The sequence below is a fragment of the Triturus cristatus genome, chromosome 6, assembly GCF_964204655.1.
Source record: "Triturus cristatus chromosome 6, aTriCri1.1, whole genome shotgun sequence".
Lineage (NCBI taxonomy): Eukaryota > Metazoa > Chordata > Amphibia > Caudata > Salamandridae > Triturus > Triturus cristatus.
Genome location: NC_140589.1, coordinates 397,742,826 through 397,760,192, shown reverse-complemented (window position 1 = coordinate 397,760,192; position 17,367 = coordinate 397,742,826). Strand labels below are relative to the sequence as shown.

The following is a 17,367-nucleotide window of genomic DNA, read 5'->3' as shown; positions in this document are numbered from 1 at the left end:
GGGACCCTTCAGTACAGTAGAGCAATGACTCTAATTGTTCCTGCTGTAATAAGGAAGGTCATTGTACGTCTGAACTTTGCCATCTTTTTATGTTTTACTTGTAAGTTTAGCAAGATATCTCAGGATGCATTGAAGTAGCGAGATCTTGCAATATCATGAAAACTCACAGCCACCATCTTGGGGGGATTCCACGCCTATAAAAGCCCTAGGCTTCTGCATTCCAATGCTCGTTAATATAGTGGTTCAGAGTGGTCCTCGGTGACTGATGTTCCCGGAAGAGCACAATATGTCAAGGAGGTGTGGGCGGCGCTCGACTGGCAGCAATCTACACCGTCATCAGGTGCTTGTGAGGTTACCTCACTCCTCAGAATCGCGCTAAGACCCATCCTGTTTATTCTTGCCGACAGTAACAAGGAGCAGAGCGGGTAGTTCAAATCCGGACGTGTGTCTTCCTATAGACCTTTGGGCATTATAACAGGAGGACTCTGCCTTGGCAGAAGATGAGATTATACAGAACTTGTTGCACATCTGCTACTCTTCAAATGTGTTGATGAGATTTGAAGCATTCTAAGGTCTAGTCTTGTTCCTAGTTAACCAGAGTGCCGATTGCACTCAGTGTCCAGATAACTGGCTCTTCCTTATGTGTTACGACAAATCTGCAATGACCAATCGCATTGTGTTACAAAAACTACACTGAGATATTGCATAGGGCCTGGAACAGTCATAGCTCAACATTATCAGAGAAAAGTAACCACTGAATATACAAGTGTACAAATTTCCCTTGTAATATTTTGTCTCAGATCTCCATCCCGGCAGAACCTTCCTCAAACCCTTACCTTCGTCTGGCCACTCTGAACCTCTGCTAATTTTGTATTGCAGAGTCAGTGCTGCCAAAAGGTGGGTATCACCAGCAACCTTGGATCTTAACACCACCACCTTCAACAACATTATTCGAATGTACCCAGGTTCGGGCCCACGCACACATGACACGACAAATAGGGGAAACGTAGGTGCAATTGGGGTTTATTCAAAAATAGGAACAAAATATGATTTCCATACGTATTCTGTGGTGGGATGGATAAACACAAAAGTATGTGTGTGTTGTTTGAGTACTGAGCAGGGATTGTGGTCAATGGCCAGGCCCTGCACTCATCCCCACAGACAACCCCCCACCACGCACAATGTACGGGCACATACATCTATATCATATAGTAGTATAAAAGTGTCACTGTAAGTAAAGCAGACCTACTGGCTTTGTCAAAGTGTCAAAACACCAAAATATAAAAAACAGTGGGGCTATTGTCTTAATCAAGGTGTCAGCACATCAACATATGTAAGGGAGGCCTATTGGCTTTGTCAGAAAGTCACCACTAACAATAACGAAATGTATATTTTATAAATTCACACATTACAATGTTTAATAAAAGTGATTTTCACAAAAGGTTTTCAATATAGCATTATTTTAAAAAACATAAAACATTTCTTTGAGTCTTATTTTAACATTTTGCAGGCCACAAGTGCCGCTATAGAACCAACCACAAGGGGTTCATATACTCTAGCTGAAGAGCATACAGCTCTAGCTTGGAGTGTTTTAAAAACAATATGGTAAACTCTCTTGGGGTCATTGACTCCATGCATTGGGCATTGATTGGGTTTTGACCCAAATGTTTCTTTGAAATTGTTTATGTCAAACAACTTTATTGTTTTATGTCAACAAGCACATTATACATGACATTGTACAACAGGTGTTCATGAAATCAATACTGATTATATTGTTTTGTGTTTAAACATCTTTGAAAAATTGTTATGTACAGAATGGCATGGTTAAGTAGATAATTTACCAGATGTAAAGTTGAAAATAAATGTACAACTGGGAAAAAAACTTACAGTGTCAGTCAACACGTTGTGAACAGTGCACTATTTAATGGGGCAGATTGGTAAAAGTTTGTCAGCAGTAACCATTACGGGGAAGTTGACTGGGATTGCGTGTGGTTCTCTGGGAGCGAGAAAGCAAAAGACACGCAATTGATGGACGGAATGCAGAACAAATCAAAACATTCACCCCCAGTCTAGAGATCTGGGTTAAATCCATCATTCTTTTGCTCACCATGCCACCCCAGTTTAGACCTGGCCATATGCAAATCCGTCTTGACCCTGTGCCTCATGGGAACAGTCCAGCCGGAACTGCCAAGCCAGGTCATCCCTGGTCCGGAAACAAGCATCCTAGGACCGGTTTCGGGGATTCACCCCTCTTCAACCAGGATAGCTTGATTCCAGTGGCACAGTAAGCCCGGGACCCACGTCTGGGCATACCCGGCGCACTTAGGGCGAGAAAGCAAAAGACACACAATTGATGGACGGAATTCAGAACAAATCAAAACATTCACCCCCAGTCTAGAGATCTGAGTTAAATCCATCATTCTTTTGCTCACCATGCCACCCCAGTTTAGACCTGGCCATATGCAAATCCATCTTGACCCTGTGCCTCATGGGAACAATCCAGCCGGATCTGCCAAGCCAGGTCTTCCCTGGACCGGAAACAAGCATCCTAGGACCGGTTTCGGGGTTTCACCCCTCTTCAGCCCGGATAGCTTGATTCCAGTGGCTGTTGGAAGCGGCTGTTGGAAGCTGGCTGGTTGCTTCTTAGCTGTTGCGGTCTCTCTCATTCGTTTCTACAGCCGTCACTATGTCGTCCATGGGTACCCTCACCTTCGATGAATATGGCAGGCCTTTCATCATCATTAAGGCCCAGGAGCACAAGTCCCGGCTCATGGGACTGGATGCTCTGAAGTCTCACATAACGGCAGCAAAAGCAGTTCCAAATACTCTTCGAACTTCTCTTGGACCCAATAGGCTTGATAAAATGATGGTGAATCAAGATGGCGAGGTGACCGTAACAAACGATGGTACCACCATTTTAAGTATGATGGATGTAGACCACCAGATTGCTAAATTAATGGTGGAGCTGTCAAAGTACTAGGATGATGAGATTGGAGATGGAACCACTGGAGTAGTGGTTCTTGTAGGTGCTTTGTTGGAGCACGCAGAACAGCTGCTGGACCCAATTAGGATAGCACCCAGAATATTCACCCAATTAGCATAGCAGATGGTTATGAGCAGGCGGCCCGCATTTCTATTGAGAACTTAGATAAGATTGGTGATAGTTTCCCCGTAGATCCTCAAAATATTGAACCCCTAATTCAAACAGCAATGACAACACTTGGCACTAAAGTAATTAATAATCACAGACAAATGGCAGAAATTGCAGTGATTGCTATACTAACAGTTGCAGACATGGAACGTAAAGATGTTGATTTTGAGCCAATTAAGGTAGAAGGCAAAGTTGGTGGTAGACTTGAAGATACCCAGCTGATCAAAGGCGTGATTTCAGACAAAGATTTCAGCCATCCACATATGCCAAAGGAAGTGAAAGATTCTTAAAATTGCTATTCTTGCATGCCCGTTTGAGCCACCGAAACCTAAAACTAAACATAAGCTTGATGTGACTCCAGTGGAATATTACAAAGCTTTGAAGTCCTATGTGAAGGAGAAGTTTGCTGAAATGATTAAGCAGATGAAGGATACTGGTGCTAATCTTGCCATTTGCCAATGGGGCTCTGATGACCAGCAATCCAATAACTGGCAGACATAAAAAGATACCCCTAGATTGGACAGTTTTGTCCCATTAACAGAATCGGAAACCTCCAACCTTCTTGCGAATATGAAGTCAGGCTCCCCGTACGACCCATGCCCTATAGAAATAGTAAATCTAGCTGTGGAACCAGTGTCACGTAAACTGACATCCATTATAAATACAATGTATTTGGAAGGATATTTCCCTAGAGACTGGAAACAGGCTTCCATTCGACCCCTGCTGAAGAAACCCAGTTTAGATGTTAAAGATCCAAATAATTTCAGACCTATATTCAGACTACCTCTCCCGGCGAAAATCATAGAGAGAAACATGAATGCCCAACTCAACCAGTTTCTGCAACAATCTCAGGCGCTGAACCCAACTCAGTATGGTTCTAGAGAGGGTCACAGCACGGAAACCGCACTCCTCAAGTCCACAGAAGAGATTAGGACCATTCTTGACCAGGGAGGTAGGGCCGCATTGATCATGTTAGATCTCTCAGTGGCATTTGATACGGTCCATCATGCCCTGCTGATGGACCGATTGGATGAGATAGGAGGCAAGGGCACGGCCTGGAAACTACTTAATTCCTTTCTATCTGACAGAACTCATATGGTTATCCTAGACAAATTAGAGGCAAAAGCATTCTCTTTGCCTTGTGGAGTCCCACAGGGGTATTCATCGAGTCTGACGCTCTTTATCATTTATGTGTCCTCACTGGCACCCCTAATTGAATCTTTTTGCTTTAGTCTGACGTCCTACGCGGATGAAACCCAAATCGTGGTGGCAATACGGCCAGATGTATTGTAGGATACTGCATACAGGTTGCAGGTCTGCATGAATGCTGTGGCGGTATGGATTGCCCACAATTGCCTAAATCTCAACTCAGGCAAAACGGAGGTTGTGCTGTTCGGTAACAATCCCAATTTCTGGACCCCTGACTTTTGGCCGAATGCATTAGGTCCGCTCCCCACTCCTACTAGGAAGGTGAAGAACCTGGGAGTGTGGATTGATGATACACTCAGCTTCAGGGACCAGGTAAACACCGTGGCGTCATGAACATCGTATATATTCAGATCCTGCAAAAAATAATGCCACCACTAACTAAAGATGCACAACAAATGGTGGTCAGACTGGACTACTGTAACAGTATTTACCTCAAGCTTCAGGAAGGATCGATGAACACATTACAGATCCTGCACAATGCAGCAGTCAGACTCCTTATGGGCACACCTAAGTTTGCATCGGTCACAGCCGAGATAAAAAAACTTCACTGGCTGCCAGTCAGGAAGCGCACTCTGTTCAAGGCTCTATGTTTGGTCTTTAAAGCTCTTCAGGGAGCCGGCCCAGACTTTTTAAAACAATGTTTCAGCTGGTATATACCAAAAAGAGAACTGCGGTCATCAGATGCTAAATTGGTAATAGTGCCCTTTATGAAAAAAGCCAACTGAGGTGGCAGAAGTTTCATAACCAAGCATAGCTTGGAACGCCCTTCCAGTACACCTGAGATGCATGACCAATCTACTGGCCTTTAGGAAGGCATTGAAAGCTTGGCTTTTTATAAACTAAGTTGGTCAATACTCACACTATTTGAACCCCCAGCAGGTCTTCACAAAGCACCAGGACACCGTCGGGTAACAGTCTGCGCTTTACAAATGCAATTAACATTAACATTAACATGACGAGGGAAACCATTTCCTACTTCAGAATGAGTTCCCAGCTATTCGTTGGGTGGGTGGACCTGAAATATAGTTGATTGCAATTGCAACAGGAGGGTGCATTGTTCCACGATTCTCTGAACTCACACCTGCGACGCTTGGTTTTGCCGGTGTTGTCAAATATATCTCATTTGGAACAACAAAGGATAAAATGCTTATTATTGAGCTATACAATAATTCCAGAGCAGTAACCATTTTTATCAGAGGAGGCAATAAAATGATCATTGAAGAAGCCTAGCGAGATCTGCATGATGCCCTTTGTGTAATCCAGAACCTGGTTCGTGACAATCGTGTTCTGTATGGTGGTGGTGCTGCTGGTATTTCCTGTGCTCTCGAAGTTAGCGAAGCAGCTGATAAGTGTCCCTCTCTAGAGCAGTATGCAAAGCGGGCTTTTGCTGGTGCTTTGGAAGTCATTCCCATGTTGCTTGCTGAAAACAGTGGTATGAGCCCCATCCAAACCATGAAAGAAGTACGAGCCAGAAAATAATCCAGCACTTGGAATTGACTGCTTACAGAAGGGCACCAATGACATGAAACCTTAATTGGCAAAAGGCAACAGATTTCTCTTGTTACTCAGATGGTTAAAATGATTCTGAAGATAGATGACATTCGCAGGCCTGGGGAGACCGAAGAATGAAGTTCTAAAGTGAATGACTATTCTGCTGCCACTCCACTACTGTGATCAATAGGACTAGCACTTAATTCACAGCTGTTTATTGTTTTATTACAGTGTGCAAACAATAAATGTTCTGACTGGGATGGCCTTCTACAGTAAATTCTTCTTGAGCAATGACCCATCAGCAGGGGTAATGAGGTATAGGATCAATGCGGGCTCGGCATGTGAAAGGTTACATAAGGAGACCAGTCACAGGAGGCATGCTAGCTAATATGTTAAGGTCATTACAAGGAATATGGGTTTCGGACCGGGAAATGGCATTGTTTTCTCTTTACATGGTATGATCGTTTTTGGAGCATTTATGCCTTCAGAAATATTGCGAAAGGAAGGTTTAGCAGATTTGCAGAGGATAGATGGTTGGGGTGGAAGATAGAAAAATAGGAGAAGCATTTGTTTAAAAAGAGCAAAGACAGATCTGTTGGGGAAAATGCCTGAAGATAATACTATATGGGTCTGAAGATGAACTTAGGTGTCCAACAAAGATTTGGCAGCCATTTGTGTAGTGAAGGGGTTAATTTAGAGAAAACCTTTTTAGGCATGTAGATGGCAGTGTGTTGACACAAATTCAGGTACTGTAGGGGGTTGCACTAGGTGTTGGGCAGGTTGGGTTGGCCAGCAGACAAATTTGGGACCGACTGTTTTAGAATATAAGCTGGCACTGAAGCTGTAAGGTTGGGTTCTGGAGAATAACGAGATGGAAATCGTAATGCTGTGGAAGATGCATCATGCTAGATACGTTCTGAAATGTGATAATGCAGTTTTTGCCCACACGTTGCTTTTATTCATATTGGGTGTGTTTTGCAAGGCCAGTGCGTGGCTCATAGAGTACTTTTCGTGCGATGGGTCACTAAGCAAATGAAGTCAAGGCTTTTGAGGGACAGCTGGCTTTGGATGGCACCCGTCTAACAGTCTCCTGGTAGGGCAAGAGTGGCATGAGGTGGAGTCAGTTGCTGCCATGCCTGGCGGATTACTTTGAGGAGAGGGTCTGCCCCATCTGCTACCACTAGAGTTAAAAGAAAACAATATTTTTCATTTATCAGGACTGCGGTTACTGAAAGACATGAAACGAGTTTTAAGCAGCTGAGGAAGTTGTGGGCTGGTACATAGATTGTGTGGACAAAGTTCGTACAAGATGGGTGTGGCAGAGAGCCAGGAAGTTCAGTGGAACTGAGAAACAGTGGAGCAAAGTAAATAAAGAGAAAGGGGTATTGCCTGGAGCAGGGTATAGGGTTAGGGAAACATGTATAAATTGTACAGGAACATCATAGGTTGTTTAGTCCAGATGAAAAGCATTTTTCATTTTTTTATTTTTAAACCATTTTTATTGATTTTATCAAAAAACTCCCAAAAATGGTACATGCATTAAAACATAAAAGCATAAAAGATGCTGTCACTGTTACAACAGAGCAGCTGAACATCAAGGCAACATTGTTCAAACATGGTGCAACAACACATGACTGCATAGCAAACCTGAGTTTCTTACCCCATGTGTTATTGATGTACTTCAGGAGCGCATATCTCCAGAAATGGACCATGGCCTAGCTGAGCAGGGCAATAAATGTATACCTCTGTACCCAGCCCAATCCTTCCACACCTTATGGTGTTTCTGGGAGCACCCACTTGCCAGGAAAATTGGGCTTTCCAATCCCATGCAAAAATCCATGCCCGTGGCCCATTGCTCAATGAAGTGAGCCTCAGTGTCTTTCCAGGCTTGGGCAATATCTCGTTTGGCGATTATCTGACCTAACCATAGCAATGCTCTTTGATACCTGTTACCCTCTAAGCCATCTGGAATATGCAGCAGGATAAACTTGGGGTCTCTGGGTATGGTCCAGCTCAGCACACCCTCCAGGCATCTCAGCACCCCATTCTAAAAGATTTGAAAGTGCGGGGCAGTGCCAGAAGGTATGGGGTAAAACCCCTGCAGGTCATCACACAGCAGGCAATTCCCTGTAGCTATCATTCCCATGCAGTGCAGCCACGCTCTAGTGAGATATGTGGGGTGAAGCAACTTAAGCTGTATCAGTCGAAATTGGTGGGCCATTACCGCCGCTCTAGGGGCCTCCACCACCTTCCGGCAATCCTCATCATCCATCGGTCCCAAGTCCCCCTCCCAAACCATCCTCACCCCCGCCATTGGATCTGGTAAATTGAAGAGAATATTTTTATAGTTGTCAGATAATTTATGGTCTTTGATGTTTGTAAGGAGATTTGCGCTTTGAGTGGGGAATATTCGAGGTTGTCTTCCTCGGACTGTATAGTCGGTAAGAGTGCATACAGGGCTGGAGATATCAAAAGAACTGTGTGCAGTGCACATCATATTCTGTTTGTAAATTTTGAAAGGACTTCAGTGACCCATTATGCATCACATCTCTCAAGGTTGAGATGCCCAATGGTATCCCAAGCAGAGAAACCTTGAAGAGCCACGACCTTTGGGAGTCTATTACTTCACCACAGTGGGTTTCCTGTACAGAAAAGAAGGGGGTAACCCATACAACCCTCTAGAACCTGGGCTACACCACAGAATGTATAATAAAGGAAAAAAGGACTAGCTGGACGGATGATCTGAATTAAACAAGCAACCCACTTTTTATTTGTGGTCTCATGTGGAATAACTCACCTGCTGTGATTATTTCATGTTCACAGACAACTACATATGCAATTAAACAATGAAAATTGTAAAGGTATTGCTGTGCAAAATCAAGGAAAATAGCAAGATGGCATCATTCTGCAAAATATTTTACTTGATAGAATCATATTTCTAATAGTCAAATAGTGAGTCACAATACATAAATTCACAATACAAAATAAATTCAAGGTAACAACCAATGGTAACAAAAAATAAAGACAAAAGTATAGAAAAAAAGTCTAGAGAAAAATAAAATAGGTGAAATAGGTATCCGCAAATGATGGATGATGAGACCATCTATAGGAAGGAACTATCAATTTACAGTAGACCAAATAGCATATTTCGCAAATTAATTGGATACAATAATAGTTCTATGGTCTAAAATAAATGAATGTTTTCTTTTCTTTATGATGAACAGTATGGGTCCTAGGTAGAGAAAGTCTCTCAATCTGGCATCCTCAGGACAAGGAGGGACTGAAATTCACCCAAGCTATTATGTTTGAAAATACACTAAGAAGTGTTTCGAATGGAAACTCCCAATGTCAATATGGGTTTCAGGAACAAAAGTGCACCAAGGGTTATGCAATTAGATCCTATAAAAGTGAAACTCACTCTGTGTGGTGATTCAATATGGAGCTGAAAATCGTCCTGGAGGTTATGTTGGGTTGTGTCCGTAATACACAACTACGTCACTTCTATCTAATTGCACAACCCCTGGTTTGGGAGTTTTCATGTGTAGACCAAAGTATGAACCAAAGATCTGAAGGATCTAACGCACCCGAGGCCCCATCATTTCCAGTTCATCCAGGAAGATCAAGACATCATCAGAGTACAGCGCAATTCTGTCACTTATCTCAGGGGACCATTGGAAGACCCGGGATAGGGCTCCACTAACATTCGTACCGCCGGGGTCTTGATCGCCAAAGCGAGTAGCAAGGGGAATAATGGGCAACCTTGGCAAGTGCCTCTCTCTATTGAGAACCAATCTGAGGTCACACCTCCGACACGTACACACGTACACTAAGATTAGTGTTAGAAATGGGGGTCTCTAGTTGGCAAGGGTTTGCACCTTTGTCCAAGTAGGGACCCTTCCTTCTAGTCAGGATAAGGCAGTTACACTCCTAAAATAACCCCTGCTCACCCCCTTGGTAGCTTGGCACGAGCAGTCAGGCTTATTCTAGAGGCAGTGTGTAAAGCATTTGCACATAACCAACAAGAATACAGTGTAAGCACTACAAACGGACACCACACCAGTTAAGAAAAATATCCAATATTTATATATATTCAAGACAAGACCAAAAACGTTAAAAATCTACAATACAATAATTAGAAATCTTCAGTTATCAAAATAACCTTGAAATACAGTTCCTTGAAGTTGATAGCTCCATCCGGGGATATCACGGCACTGTGAACAAACAAATCCAAATAGTTCTGGCTGCCCGCGGCGTCGTGGGCCAGCTACAATGTCGGGCGGACCCGCAAAACAGTACCTTTAAAAATGCAGTGCATCGGCGACCTCTCATTGAGCTTTCGAAATCATGGCATCCGCAGGCGTCGGTTCCGGAGGTCGGTGCAGGAGTCATCAAGCCCTCGAAATCACACATGTTGCAGATTGAACTCTCCACAGTTGAAGTCAGGAGCGCTGGCGTTGGCAGGTGTCGGGTGCTGCGGTGTGAGGTGCAGCGGTGCTGCGTGCAATGCCCTCAGGTCGCGGTGCTAGCAGTGGCTCGGTGGCAGCATCAGATGGCGTCATCGGTGAGACCAGGGTCGTGGTGCGAAGCGATGCGGTGCTCGTTGCGGTGCTGGCAGGTCACGGTGCAAGTAGCGGCGGCGTAGTTTCTGAAGCGCTGTCGTCGGCTGCGGAACTGCAGTTGATGGTGCCGGCGTTGGTAGGCCAAGGCTGCGGTGCAGGATGAGGGCGGTGCGTCATGTAACTTTACGAGCAGTGCCCTCATGCCACGGTTCAAGCAGCGGCATAAATTTCAGCGTGGAGCGGCATAATCGGGGATACCAAGGTGGCGTCGTGAAGTGAGGCGATGCGGAGTGCTGTGCCCACAGGTCACGGTGTGAGCAGTGTCTCGGTGGCGGCATCAGCAGGCATCATCGATGAGACCAGGGTCACGGTGCAGCATTGCGGCAGTGCCCTCTGTGGTGCCCTCTGCAGTGCCTGCAGGACACGGAGTTGGCAGCGGTGTCGGCAGCGGCATCGTAGACAGCTTCAGGTTGCTTTTTCTTCTGTTGTAGCACAAAACACACAGTCCCCAGTGCTGAGGGCAGAAGAACTTGAAGTCTTTGCTGTTCCTGAGACTTCTTGAACAAGGGGCAAGCCTTACCTCATGCCCTTGGAGATACTCAAAGAAAGAAGTTGTAGAAAGTTCAATCCAGTCCTTTCACTGCCCAAGACAGAAGCAGCCACTGCAGACCAACACATCAAAGCACACAGCAAAGTGGTAGTTCCTCCTCACAGCTTCTCCAGCTCTTCTTCTTGGCAGTCTTCTTGGTCCAAAAGAGTTCTAAAGTTCAGGGGTTTGGGCCCCACTTTTTATAGCCCAAAATCATGTGTCCTCTCAGGCAGAGAGTGTCTGTGCCCAGCCAGATGTTTACCACAAGAAGCCGCTCCTAGTGTGATAACCTAAACGAGTTACAGGAATGTCGTAGGTGTGGGCATCTCACAAAAAGTTACGGACTGGTCTCACACACCACCTGGTGTCATGCTTCATCATTGACCAGTCCTCGCCCTCTAAAACCTTCGTTTGATAGAGGGCGGGCATACACTTGACGACAAGGATGCACTTTCTAAATGGCTGAGTGGGGGCCCGTGAAACTGTGAGTGAGGTTAAAAATCATTATAGTGGTCAAAAAGTGATTTTTAATGTGATTGACAACTATATGATATTAAAAATTATGTGTGACGGTGCATGGGGTAGTTAGTGTCCCCTAACCGTCTTATGTGTGGTCAACATGTTTCTGCCGGAATGGCCCTGTTGGGTCCGTGGCATTCATCAGGACCAAATTATGAATGAGGGCTCCGTTCTTACCAGGTGTTGGTAAGACGCTACCACTGTGTGAGTGTAGCATAGGCCACACTTCACTTCCTATGGTGCTTCCAAAGGTGAAGCCCTAATTGGTTGGACAACTTGTCCCAAGGGGGGAGGAGGGACGGGGGTAATCCACCGTTTTGTCACTTTGTGACACGAAGCAGAATGTTCCTGTGTCCTAGGCGTCCGCTCGATCCTCCCGATTAGGGAACCAGTTCTGCCCTCTCTGGTGTGGCTTCCTGCCATGAGGCGGAGACGGCATTGTCAGAGGCAGAGCAGGCCCTTTCTTTCAGGTGAAAGGAAATCTCCTCCCCCTACTCTAAATGCAGCCCAGGTCTAGTCAGCACTTTCCTGACCCACCTAGACTATCTGGAGTCATGGCTCTTTCCCAGCCCCTGTCATCCAAAATCCAGACAGTCAATCCACAAACCTAGCAGAGGCCTACTGGATGTCTTAGCAAGAAAATACCTACTTTCGAAAAGTGGCATTTTCAAACACAGAATGTAAAAATCACCTTCACTAAAAGATGCATTTTTAGGTTCTGAGTTGAGGCATACCGAACTGTATTTTTCTACCTAGTTCCCAGGGCCAGTTATATTGATAAGATGTTATAAACAAACTCCCTCTTCTGTCCTATGGCAACTGGTAGCCTTGCAATAGTGAAAAACAAAATTGGCAGTAATTCACTATCAGGACATGCCACACACTCCAGGGCATGTCCTACCTTTCACATACACTGCACCCTGCCCACAGGGGTACCTGGGGCCTATCTTAGGGGTGACGGACATGTAAGAAAAGGGAAGGTTAGGGTCTGGCAAGTAGGTACACTTGCCAAGTCGACATGGCAGTCCCAGACTGCACACAGGCTCTGCAATGGCAGGCCAGAGTTACATTTACGGGCTGCTTGTGTGGGTGGCACAATCCAGTGCTGCAGCCCACTAGCAGCGTTTGATTTACCGGCCCTGGCACATTCAGTGCACTTCACTAGGGACTGACGAGTAAATCAAATATGCCAATCATGGAAACACCAATCCATAACACAATTTACAACAGGAGCACGTGTACTTTAACACTGAACAGCAGTGAGAAAGTGCGCAGAGACACTAAGCCAGCAAAAACAGAGTCAAAACCGGGAGGTCAGAAAGCAAAAACTCAGGGGAAACACGTCAAAAGATGCCAAGTCTAACAATTAGTGTATAGCAAGCGCACATATCCAATAAAGTTTGGCCTGATCCTATGATGAGTCAGAAGGGAAAATAAATGCTCCCAGTTCACTGAGTGAAAGGCTTTCCTAAAGTCAACCGAGAGTAAGGCTCTTTCTTGGGGACGACCCCTGCACAGTTCAGTGGTATTGTGGACCCTGTGTATATTGTGGCGGGTGGCGCGGCAAGGCATGAATCTGGCCTGATCCAGATGGACGAGGTGAGTAATGGCTCTTGTAAGCCAAATGGCCAACATCTTGGCCCAGATTTTCACTTCCCAGTTCAGTAATGAAATCGGTCCATAGTTTTGCAATGTGTACCGTCTAATTCTGGCTTCAGGATTACGACAATATCAGCTGCCCTGACATCTGGCGACAGCTCTCCTTGTGTTATCACATCTTTAAAGGCTGCCAGCAGCAAGGGACCTATCTCATGCCAAACCAGACGCCAAAACTCAGTCAGGGAACCAGAAGGTCACGGCGCCTAGCCGTCCTGAAGCTGCGCCAGAGCTGCTGGTGGTTCTTTGTAGGTGACCTCAGCTTCCAGGGACTCACAGTCTATGGGTGATAGGCGGGACTACGGTAGGTCTGCAACAAATTAGTGTAGGACTGCTCGGGCCTTCAGGAAACAGAGACATACAGGTCTTGGTAATAAGACGCAATGGGTTCACGTGCTGTTATTCATGAGCCATCTTCGGCCACTAAGTAGGCCACAGGTGCATCAGTCTCCTTAGGGGTGCACAACCAATGCAAGGGACGCGCTTGAGTCAGGACATGGAAATGGTAATAGAAATGTGGTAACGTTTATCCTCACTGCTCGCTCACACTAAGGATATTTTAAGGAATCTGACTGAAAGCTCAGAGTTTAAAATTGTGTTTTAATTGTGTTTTTAACGCTAAGTACAGCACAGTGCTATTCTTACCTTGTCAGCCGTGCTTGCATCCTGCGCCGCCTTACGCAATCCTCCCCGGTCCACCACAGGTTTTCCTGTTTGTATAGAGGGAGATTGCTAGATGGTAGAAGTTATAATCTGCACTTCCGGGGGAGTCGGCATGGAGGTCAGTGTTCTAGTAGCTGACCTCCACTATTTAATGGGCATACCAGGCACAACGCGCAGTGCACGTGCTTGAGTCAGTACATGGATATGGTAATAGAAATGTGGTAACGTTTATCCTCACTGCTCGCTCCCACTAAGGATATTTTAAGGAATCTGACTGAAAGCTCAGAGTTTAGAATTGTGTTTTAATTGTGTTTTTAATGCGGAGTACAGCGCAGTGCTATTCTTACCTTGTCAGCCGTGCTTGCATCCCGCGCTGCCTTACGCATTCCTACCCGGTCCACCACGGGTTTTCCCGTTTGAGTGGAGGGAGATTGCTAGATGGTAGAAGTTATAATCTGCACTTCCGGGGGAGTCGGCATGGAGGTCAGTGTTCTAGTAGCTGACCTCCACTATTTAATGGGCATACCAGGCACAACGCGCAGTGCACGTGCTTGAGTCAGTACATGGATATGGTAATAGAAATGTGGTAACGTTTGTCCTCACTGCTCGCTCCCACTAAGGATATTTTAAGGAATCTGACTGAAAGCTCAGAGTTTAGAATTGTGTTTTAATCGTGTTTTTAATGCGGAGTACAGCGCAGTGCTATTCTTACCTTGTCAGCTGTGCTTGCATCTCGCGCTGCCTTACGCATTCCTACCCGGTCCACCACGGGTTTGCCCGTTTGAGTGGAGGGAGATTGCTAGATGGCAGAAGTTATAATCTGCACTTCCGGAGAAGACGGCATGGTGGTCAGCGTTCTAGTAGCGACCTCCACTATTTAAAGGGCATACCAGGCACGAAGCGCAACGGGCGCACCTAAGGCAAGCCCGTCTGCGCCCATCCATGCCCGAACGTCACCAGGAGCCAGAACCCTTGCATGTTCTGGGTCAGAATCAGGTAACTGCCCAAAGCTTGCTCGCACCTACACTAGTCAGAAACTCCTTGAGATTGGACATAGTAGTCTGAGCAAATGCTTTCACCTGACAAAAGCCACTCCCTGTACTCCTGTGTTATTGGAGGGGCCCTTTGCATGTAGCTCTTGTAGATTTCAGAGCCTGCAATTGATACAACTCCCAACCCACAATACCATAAATGACTACAATGAAAGACAGCCCAGCCCCCAGGTAACGACAGAACCTCTGTCTCAGATTCTTTCGGGGAACAAAAACTGGAACTGGCAACTTGGTAATGTGAGATCTATGCCTAAACATGCAATGGAAATCTGGGACCTCCTCCCTTCCAAACATCACAACATTGGTTTCCTGAAGGAAGCGTGGCTTGAAACCTAGCTCCACCCCCACCATAGCAATAGCACCACCAGAGTGCTATCGCATCCTAAGGCTTGATAGGCCTACTAAGGGGGGGGGGGTATAGGGTATAGCCATAGTTTATAAGGATTCCATCAAAATAACTATACTGGACCAAGTAAGTAAGGATAGTATGGAAGCTCTAGTTTTCAGAATTGACTTGCACCCCCAACACAGTTGGAAAGGTGCCCGGGTCTATCAGCCTCCCGGCCCACTCCAGGACTTTTCACTCCAACTTATGGAACTAATCTCTTCACATGTCATTTCTACAAAACATTTCGTCCTTTTCAGCTGCTTTAATGTTCATAGCGAAGATACCTCGAATCAGGATGCCGTGTCGTTCCTAACAGATCTACTAACATTATATTTAAACAAGAGCAATGAGGGCCCCACTCACTCTGCAGGACACACATTAGATTGTATTTTTACCAACTCTTCCAATTTGCTCTGCGGAGCCACCTGCCCACTCACATGGACCAGCCACTCACTGATCGAGTTCCAACTCAGGGACCATAGGGCACATGACACGCCGTCCTCAACTTTCCTGAGTGGACGCAGGCAGTGGCACAAAATTAATCCTGACCAATTTCAGGATTCAGTCCCCACTCATTGGAATCTCGATACAGAGAATATCGAGACTGGCCAAGCCCGGTACAACTCTACTATTAAAACGGCCATTGATCTCTTGGCCCCTCTAAAACAAGGTACTAGATCAGCCAGGCGTACCAAGACAGCTTGGTTCACTCCTGTCCTTAACACAGAAAAGAGCCTATGTAAAAAATTGGAGCGGCGCTGGCGACTTTCCCACAACGCACTAGACAAAGCACACAATAAAACGGCCCTGTCTAATTATCACAAGAATATAAAATATGCTTGCATAGCTCATATTGCACTGCAACTAGAGCAGGCTGGGAATGCCCCCAAAACCCTTTATCAGATTCTTAAAACTTTTACTCACCCAGAAGCATGCAAGAATGAGCAAGCCCCCCACGCAAGCTCTATGTGACAAATTTGCTACGCATTTCACAAAGAAAATTGATTTAATTTATGATAACATTATCCTAGACGAAAGCTGCCAACGTGATCCCTCTGTTGGCCACGTACCCACCCTGCCTAATATGTAGAAGCTTGAATGCTTCCCTATGCTCAACACGGTCAAATCTGGCTCACCTCTTGATATCATTCCGGCTAAGACCACCTCTACTCCTCACTGAATGGAAGGCAGCACAAATAATTCTGATACGTAAGAACCTTAAGGCCCCTGTGGGGGCAAGGAGTCAGGCCCAGAGTCACATACATCGGGATTTAAGCTGTGATCAATCTTCCGTTTTGGCTCTCCAGGGAAGCCGCGGTGTTGATACTACCCATCTGTTGCTCTTGGAGACAATACACCAAGAGATAATTGCACATAGAGAAGAGACCCGCCAGGATAATCGTAAAGCTCAGGCTGCGATGAGGAAGATGCAGGGCGTGGTTAGGAAACTCTCTAAGGTTTGTGCTAATACTGGAGACAGAGTTTCGAATTTGGAAGAGAGACTTGTAACAACTGAGACCGAGGCAGCTGAAGCTTCTTATAAGGTTAATGCTCATGGTGCTCAGGTGGTCGATCTTCAGTGGAAAATGGAGGAGATGGAGAATAGGCTCCGCCGGAACAACCTGAGGGTACTGGGAATCCCGGAGGGGGCTGAGGGCTACGATATAGAGGCCTTTATCATCAAGCTCTTTGAGCAAGCGTTTCCAGAGCTCTCCAGTTGGAATTGGACTACTAAGATACAGCGGGTCCATCGTACCCCCTTTATAATTCATAGGAATGCAAGGGAAGGCGATAAACCAAGAGCTGTACTGGTGTTTTTTGGAAACTTTATTTTGAGACAGTCTATCGCCGAAAAAGCGAGACCAGAGGCCAGGAGATCCAGTGAAGGGGTCTCGTTCTTTGTTCGTCCAGACTATTGCCATACGACGGTAGAGCGAAGGTGGAGACTGAGGGAGATGATCAGGCCCTTTCAGGACAAGAAGATCCAAGCCTTTCTGATAAATCCAGCTCAGTTAAAAATAATTAATGATGGCAGGATCTTATTCTTTGCCTCAGAAATCAAAGCAAAGGAATATCTGGACTCTTTAGGC

At 45.7% G+C, this 17,367-nt stretch overlaps 1 pseudogene; it reads left to right on the top strand.

Moving 5' to 3' along the window:
* The first annotated feature begins 2,686 nt into the window (after nt 1-2,686).
* On the top strand, nt 2,687-5,989 carry LOC146817217 (T-complex protein 1 subunit epsilon-like; annotated as a pseudogene).
* The last annotated feature ends 11,378 nt before the right edge of the window (nt 5,990-17,367 follow it).